Below are 9,516 nucleotides of genomic sequence, written 5' to 3' on the forward strand. Positions count from 1 at the left end.
CCACCAGTTTCTTAGCAAAAAGTGGCCTAATCAGCATTGGGTTTATTCCCTCCAAACATTATTTTAGTCCTTGGTGACTTTTAGTAAGGTGAGCATTTAGTGCCTTCTGAGCACCTTTAGCTGACAGTATACACCAGGGGTGCAACAAACCCTACTATGAGGTAGGTGGCCAGGAGGTGATTTCCCTGTCTGCCTTTTTCAGGGGGAGTATCATAGTCACCATCCACACATCAAACCCTCTTCCCGTCTGGGTTCTCACAATCTAGACCCTAATGTCATTCCCCACCCCAAACAAATGCGGTAACACCACACACTTTTACTCCTTGCCCCTAAGATAAAGTGAAGGAGGGAAATAGATCTTCAGTGGAGAGTCCTGACCCAGTCCTGAACCCTACTGTCTGGCTAACTGTGGACCTGAGGGTCTGGTCCCCAACCACGCAGGACCCCATATCCCTTCCTTTTCATGCACCTGCCCCTTTTCTTCCTTCCCTCCCTCCCCATTAGAAAATTCACAGAGACACACAAATATTACTGTTTCACCACTTGATCTTTATTTTAATCATAGCCATCATTTTACTATGTTGGCATAAGATTCAGTCTCTTTCTGGTTGGCCATTTCTCAGAAGCCAGACCTCTGGAGACACAATTCTAAACTCTATGGCCTTTTCTATTCAGTTACTGGCTGCACAGGTTATGTGAAGTGGTGGGATTCTCCAGGTCTCTTGTTCTAGGGCTGGTTGAGATCATCTCAGTTTTTTATTCTGTCTCTTATTTTGATTCTGCCACTTATTTTGATTCCTTTTCTTACTTTGATTCAAATTCTTATAAAGTACATACATAGTAACAGGTACTTTTGGTTTTCTTTTTTCAGCTTTTTTGACTGAGTGGCAGATGTTTGAATTATTTTTCTTGAGTTCTCTTGAAGAGGTCTTTTGACCTTCATGGTTGTCTTTGGCACCTGGAAAGGTAAGAGAGCCCAGAAGGATATTAGTTTGGGGAAAGAGGATAAGGACTGACTGTGAAGGGGGGCTTCATGAAAAAGGGTTGTGGGCTGATGAGGGGTTTTGTGCCAGACAAGGGCAGAGTAGAGGTCTTGGACAGCAAAGTCAATGGAGAAGAGGAGGAGCTTGGTTGGAGTCATCTTACCTTGACATCATCTCTGGATCTCAGTTGACAGAGGGTCTTCTTCTTCCTCCCTTTGATTCTTGGAGTGGACTGTAGTACAGCTGTTCTTGGCTCCCATGGCTTCCTGGTTACCTTAGTCTGATGATGCTAAGAACTGGCCTAACTCAGAACCTCTGCTTCTGACCTCCCTATGTATACCCTACTCAGGACAATAAGAAGTGACACCCTTCAATTTGATTAGTCAGCTAGACACTGCCCCAGCCAATGGTGGCTTGGGGGGCAGCCTTAGACATTGCAATGCACAACTTTGCCCATCAACATGGGCTAGTGGATGCTAGGGAGGCCATGATATGGCTTTCACATCAAAGTACCACTCCTGACACCTCTGTGGGGCTGATTCTGGGGAGGCAAAGGTTCTCTGGTTGGACAAAAAAGGCTCTTCTTTAGCACCCTCTAAAGAGCATTCCCAAACTTACCTGATAATGTTCCTCATCACTCCATGTTCAATTTTGGAGGCTCACATGACAAGGAGAGGATATTTTCTCCAAGTCATATCCCACGGCCACCCCTATTCCATGGTTCATTCTCTCACCCTTCACCATTACCTAGTATTTTATATATCTTACCCTCTAAGCTAATGTGGTCATATTTAGGTCTTAGTGAAGATGTGGATCATCCTACTTCTCTCCTGCTAGAATGGATAAAATTAAAAAGATAAATAATTACAAGTGTTGACAAAGATGCAGATCAACTGGAAACCATATACAATGGTACAATCAATATAAAATGGAACCATCACTTTGGAAAACCTTTTGGTAGTTTATTTAAATGTTGAATAAACCTTCAGAGGATCCAGCCATTGCACTCTTAGGTATTTATTCAAGGAAAATGAAAACATATCTATACAAAAGCTTGTAGGAATATTTATAGTAGCTTTATTTGTAATAACCAAAAAAACTGGACACTGTGCAAGTATCCATCAGTAGGTGTATACATGAAAAAGGTATATCCATATAATGGAATGCTACTCAGTAATACAAAGTAATGAAATCTGCTACCTGCCACAAGATTGATGAATCTCAACAAACATTATGCTGAGTGAAAGAAGCCAGATAAAAAAGAGTACATACTTGGCTTCCCTGGTGGCGCAGTGGTTGAGAGTCCGCCTGCCGATGCAGGGGACACGGGTTCGTGCCCCGGTCCGGGAAGATCCCACATGCCGCGGAGCAGCTAGGCCCGTGAGCCATGGCCGCTGAGCCTGCACGTCCGGAGCCCATGCTCCGCAACGGGAGAGGCCACAACAGTGAGAGGCCCACATACTGCAAAAAAAAAAAAAAAGTACATACTATAAGATTCCATTTATATAAAACTTTAAGATGTAAACTAATCTATAGTGACAAAGAGCAGATCATTAGCTTCCCTGGTGGTGGGTAACAAAGAGGAGTGAGAGGGTTAATTATATCAATTATACCTCAATAGAATCGTTAAAACATCCACAAGCAAGCAAACAAACAACAACATAGCACTGAAGGGATAAAGCCGTGAAAGTCAGGCTGAGGCCACTAGCTTTCATTTTCACATATGCAGAGACTTACAGAGATGTTGCCACCCAGGGTCAGGGATATGAAGGAAATCACTCCCCACTTTATAGATCTTCTTCAGCCTCAAAGCAGATTAAGTGGCTGGGGAATGCAGAGGCTGCAACAACAACAGAAAAACATGCCCTGGGGGGTCTTGTGAGTCTGCTTGCCACTTACAGAAGAAGCAAAATGGATTGTGCTTCTCATCTGTTTCCAAACCTCACACTAATGCATCTTACCATGGAGTCTAAGACTCTATGGACCTTGGCTGGCAAGGCCATCTGGTGCATGTATCCCAAGTTTTCATCCTCTGCAACAGAGGAGAAGATATAGAGGGGGGATGTAAAAGGGTACTAAATGCCAACGGAGAATATCAGGTCCAGCATAGATTGGGAGGCCTGATGAAATTCATAGGGGTCTCTGTCAGGAGCAACTTTTTAAAGCGCTTCTTAGGTATAGCAAGGGAACAAGTGCAACATTTCTTTTGCACTTACCTGTTTAACTTTGGATAGCCAAAGCCATCTGCTTATAGATGACTGTATAATTTATCATACAAGCTGGGATACTTTATAAAGTGAAATTGGGGCTATTAATAATCACACCTGGATAAACAAGAGTAGACTAGGATTGTGCTGGGAAAACAAGGACAAACAGTCAAGCTATCTAAATGAGAAAAGCCCTCTGGATCAATTATTTTATGTTGTAGATAGGACTCAGCATTCTCCAAGCAACAGTTTGACAGATGGTCATAAAATGTCTCTGGGGTTCTCTGGGAATCCTCTAATTGCAGTCAGGCTTGGACAAGATCGTTTCACCTAAATTATAGTGTTGGAAGAAAACTAGTTTGAAATACTCTACCTCTCATTGCTCTTTATTCACATGCCATTATTTGGACTAAATCTGGTCAGAGAGAGTAGTGAGGACTTTGTGATGAGACCTCAGAGGCTACTGCCTTCAGGAAATGTAAGACTCTAGCTGATGTGAACTTGCATAATAACTTTGAGGCAACACAACAAACTACAGAGTTAACCAGAGAAGAGAAATTGATATTGAGGTTCTGGGGGGAAATTTAGAGATGGTTCTCAGGTAACAGATCAATCTTTGATTTATTTAAGCACTCTGCTTACGTCACTCAGTCCATTCTCTTAACAGCACTATAACACAGGTCATATTAATTTCATTAAGCGAAAGAAATGACAACTAGAGAGATTAAGTATCTTGTTCAAGTTCACACAGCTAGTAGTGAGTCAGGAGTTGAGCATAACTCTTTTGACTCTAAGCTTAATGTTTGTTCCACTGAGGCCATGCTTTCCTTAGTATACTCATTTATCAATAATTTCTTTTATTTCTCATAATATAGAGACAGATCTGAGTACGGACCTGTTGGGAGATTCATGAAACTGAATCTCTAGCTGGATCTGGAATGTTTTTAATGTTCTCTTGCAAAGCCATACTGAAAGTAGACACGGGAACCTAGTGGTCTATTGTGTTTTAGGCAGTGCTTCTCAAGCTTTAATGTGCTTACAAATCACATGGGGATCTTCATAAGATGCAGATTCTGATTCAGTTGGTCTGGGGTAGGGCCTGATATTTTTGCATTTCTAACAAGCTCCCAAGTAATACTGATACTTCTGCTACATGGACCACTCTTTGAGTAACAAGGTTATAGAATATGAATTGATCTAAGTCATTCTTGAATCCCATTTCAAGAAAGTTTAATGATGCCAGTGACAGAAAAACTCGTTTGTGACTCTATTTTGTTTTGCCTCTAATGTGGACCCATTGGTATTAGAGCAGACCTCCAGTATATCTGAGTTGTTTTAAAAAATGTTTCTGAAACCTGGCTGTTTATCATTCTTGGATTGGATTAGTTCTAGGTGGGTTTAAGCAACGTACGGTGTTGGATATATTGCTACTAAACAGATGCACCTTTTCATTTTTCTTATATTAATTCTTATGTCAAAATATGTGTTCTGTTTTCTGTCTTATACTGTCTAGTATCAGCACTTATGTGAATGACAGAGCTGACCACTATGTTCTCTGAATAGCCACAGTCAATATAAATACTAAAGAAGGCTATCTATGGACACATTTGGATCACTGCAGTTATCCAAGAGAGACTGACATTGAATCAATTCTATTGAGAGGATGGCTGACTCACTTCTTGAGTAACTCTCAACTATAATACACTTTCAGTGGGGCAGTCTTCCTTTTTGAGATAACATTATTTCCAACTGGATACTAAATGAGTTAGAAAAATCAACTGGAGAGTATTCTGTCCTTTGATTTATTTAGGGCTCTTGGGGGCCTTGCTAAGAGTGACTGAAGTCTTTTTCAAAGGATTAAACATACTTACACAATTCTTTAAGGACGATCTCTGAGGAAGATCACCAAGAAAAGGATAGAAATCTTAAATCAGGAGTAAAAACAAATGGTATTTTGGAGGGTATAGAACAAAAAACAGAAGGATTTGGAGAAATGAATTTTGTTTAGAGAGAGAAAAGGGACAGAATGAATATATAATTACTGGAAAGCCTCTTCCTTCTCTTCTTCTGATGATAAAAAGAGCAATATCACCAAAATTCAATCTTAATGGCAAAAAGCAGCAGCCAGAGGACATGATCTGACCTCACACTATACCAGCTACTCCTTCTTCCTCTTTGTTTTGCTCTATCATGAATTACTTCATTACTTTGAAAGGATCTTTAAAAAGTCTTGAGTCATTCTGAAAGTCTTTCCAATTGTGGTCCGAACAGCCAATATTAGGAATTACTTTTTTTTAAAACTTTTACCTCTTGGAAACAAAGAACATTCTAATAAATTGACATTGCTTGTGTCATTTATTTAATACTCATTCCCTTATAAACATCATACTACTCAAAAGGCAACACTCAGAAATACAGCTGCCCTTGTCTGCACTGACTTTCCCACAGTTCCAATAAATGTCATTGATGCTTTCCTTAAGAAAACATTAACCCCTCTTCCCCTGGATTTTTAAATATTTACTCACTGATAACACGAACAGATGTGTTTCACTTGGAGGAGATGTGTTGGTTCCTCAAAGGCTTTCCAAAAATCAGTAGTGTGCAAATTGATCCATGAGACCATAGGGAAATTCTGTTACTTTGAAATTTCAAAGTGTTTTCATCTATATTTCTGGTGGATCTTCAATTGTCAGAAGGCTCTTCAATGGCCCCCTTTTACCATGTGTGGTAAAGGACCTGTAAATAGCCACAAGGGTGAGGATAACAGAGAATCTAAAGGAGGTCTTTTATTAAGTCAATCTTGGAGGTTTGTTTGTTCAAATTTTTCTGTATTATTTTGGGTTTGGGTAACACTCTTCTGTATTTCAGCTGGAAAAAAAATCAATAATGTCAGCCCACTAAATCTTGCAAAATCCTCAGGGAAACAGTCTCAATAGAGAAGGGCTTTCTGAGTTCTTCCTCCCCCTCTCCTACTATTCACTTTTCAGCTACTTTTCTAAAAGCGTCTTTGAAATCACATATCCTTTTGGTCAGTGCTAGAAGAAGAGGGCTTTCTGACTGTGAAGCCAGCTCCTCTTAGCAACAGATGACACACACGCACCCGGAATAGCTACAAGCTCTGTGTTCTCTGTGTGTCTCTTGTATGGTCAGTGACAATTTGCTTAGTTTCCCCTCACCTGCTTCCTAGCTAGTAATTACCCAGAGACAGAATCTTTGTGTAACCCTGACTTACAGCTATTAGAATAGGATGTAATTGTACCCAGTGTAATTGGCTTCAGTGGCAGAGCCCCATTAACCTGGCACAGCCGTTCTTAAAGCAGCCTGTGATCTAGCTCATTAAATTTTATCTTCAGTAATAATGCAAGTTATGACCTTTGCTGTTCCTGTCTTAATGTATTTATGCGGACATGTCACCTAGGATATCAAAACATACAGTGTCATCAAAATGCAGAGGCAGGCCAACCTTGTATACTCAGAGTGACTAAAAATTGAGTTCCAAATGTGATGCAGATGAAGAACATGACCCATACTTAAAGAGGGTCTTGAGAGGTCTGTGCAGGAAAAACATTCTGCTGGGAGAGTTACCCTCATGTCCAGGCACCCTCCCTTTCCAACCACACAGACACTGGCTGTGAGCTGTGTGCCCTAGTAGAGGGGCATGGGAAGATTCCTCAGTGCACATGTGTTCCCACAGTATAATGACTAGAAGAACCAAGCCAGAGAGTTTATCTGTTTTCTCAATTTAGCCTAGTATGCCCCTTTGACAGTTATCTGAGAGGTACTGTGCATAGAAAGCTGGAGTAGGTTCTCATTTTAGCTTGGGACTGAACCTGCCAGGTAAATCTGAGCAAGGTGCTTATCTACTCTGGGCCCAGTTTAACCACTGATAAAGTAAGACTATCATCTTAGGTGCTATCTAAGATCTTTTTAAAGTAAAGATTTCAAAACAACCAAATAGGTGTCATGATTTATTTTTTAAAATATCTTAAGAAAAGTAAATTGCATCCCATCGATTCTCCTTTTCACTCAGAGACAGGACTAATAATGGCTACCTTACCAGACCTATGTCTGATACAGGCAATCCAAGAAAATTTTGTTAAGAAAAACAAAAAAAAAGCTTTGTGTGCTGAGTGCTTTAGAATATGCTAGAACATCAGAAAGTTCTTGACCTAATAATTTAATTTTATGTGTGTGATGGTTAGTTTTCTGTGTCAACTTGGCTAGCCAAGATACCCAGTTCAAGCAAACACTAATCTAGATGTTACTCTGAAGGCATTTTATAGATGTGCTTAACATCTACAATCAATTGATTTTAAATAAAGGAGAGTACCCTTGATTGTGTGGGCCTCATCTAATCAATTGAAAGGCCTTAAGAGCAAAACTGAATTTTCCCTGAGTAAGAAGAAATTCTGCCTGTGGACAATGTCTCAGCTCCTACCCAAGAGTTTCCAGCCCATTGGCCTTTCCTATATATTTATGACTTGTATAACCAGATGCCACAATTGCACATAAGCCAATTCCTTGAGATGTGTGTGTGTATGTATGTGTGTGTCTGTGTGTATATATATATATATATATATATATATATATATATATATGTATGTGTATGTATATATACACATATATACATACTGTTGTGGGTTGAACTGTGTCCCCCAAGAGATATGTTGAGGTCCTAACCTCCAATCCTAGAATCTTGTGAATGTGAAATTATTTGGACATAGAGTCTATGATGATGTAATCATATTAAGATGAGGTCATATTGGATTCTGGTGGGTCCTAAATCCGATAGCCAGTGCCCCTATGAGGAAAGAGAGATGTGAAGACACAGAAGAGACACAGGGAAGAAAGCCAGGGAACACCAAGAATTCTCAGCAACCACTAAAATGTAGAAGAGCCATGGAAGGATTTTTCTCTAGAGATTTCAGTGGGGACATGGCCCTGCTGACACCTTGATTTTGAACTTCTAGCCTCCAGAAGTGTGAAAGAATAAACTTTTTCTTTATTAAGCCATCCATTTTGTGGTAATTTTTTTTATAACAACCCTAGAAAATGAATATACCTACTTAACTACTAGTTCTGTTTCTTTGGTAGAACTCTGACTCATTCAATATTCTTTTGGTGAAAATGCATTTTTATAAATGAAATTATAGGACTTTTTTCTCAGGCTATCCCCATAACTACTTTTCCACAAATGGAACTACTTCTGAGACATGTTTGCAGGATAAAAAATGTCATGGTCAAATAAATGTGGGAAACACTTGGAAAAAAGTAACTTTGGCTTCTCTTATATTGAAGGTCTACTCAAAGCCCTTAGTATGATCATATATGTCAATAGTCTCCAAGAGGGATCTATAGAATGTGGCATTTTCCAAAATTATATAAGCTTGGAAATTCTGTTCAGGTACACATGAATATCTCCCAGAAGTGATGCTTCTTAAAAATGCTTTGAGAAATGCTGGATTAATACCAAATTAAATTACTTTCTATGCCATTGCCGTTTTTAAGGATATGATCTACTGATAATCAATATAGAGATAAGAAATTCAGAGCTGACAATGGGGACAAGTTCACATACAGAACAGCAGAGCCAAGTATGTAGTATAGTGCTTCTTGAAACTTGATGAAATCATTGAGAAAATGGCAAAACCTATGGCCATCTATATTAGTTGGACCACGCTAGAATGGTAAAAACTATGCTATGATAACAAACCTGAGTTCTCAGGGGCCTTAATTAACAAAGGCTTGTGACTCATGTCATAGGGACATGTGGATCAGACTACTCTTCAAGCATTGACTCAGGATCTGTGCTCTTTGCAATTTGTAATGTTGCCATCTACAAGCCCATCACTGCCAACCATAGTGGTTGGAGAGAGGAGTGTGGGGTGTGTACACTAACCCTTAACTGCCTTGGCCCGTATCCTGCTGGTCTCATTCTGATGGCCAGAACTCAATTTATAGTCCTAATTCATTGCAAAGTCACTTCTTCCATTTTAGTGGCAAGTAGGAGGCAAACTATACATGTACAGGGGAATGGTAGATTTGGTGGTGGGAAAACAAAATATTTCTTGTCTGACTGCTTTTACTCCCACTTTGCTTTTGAACTATAGGCTGATATTTACTTCAGCTTTCCAACTTAGCCTGGCACCAGCGTAGCACTCATTCACTTGGGGTTGGAAAGGACAGGTTTTGTTGATAATACTATATTTTGGGGGTTCCATTTGGTAATGTTAGCTGACAATTAAAATTATTTAAAACCACTCTTGTCAATCCAGGGATCTCCCGGCAGTCTAGTGGTTAGGACTCCACGCTTCCACTGTAGGGGG

The sequence above is a fragment of the Neophocaena asiaeorientalis genome, unplaced genomic scaffold (genome assembly GCF_003031525.2).
Source record: "Neophocaena asiaeorientalis asiaeorientalis breed wild unplaced genomic scaffold, Neophocaena_asiaeorientalis_V1.1 scaffold619, whole genome shotgun sequence".
Taxonomy (NCBI): domain Eukaryota; kingdom Metazoa; phylum Chordata; class Mammalia; order Artiodactyla; family Phocoenidae; genus Neophocaena; species Neophocaena asiaeorientalis.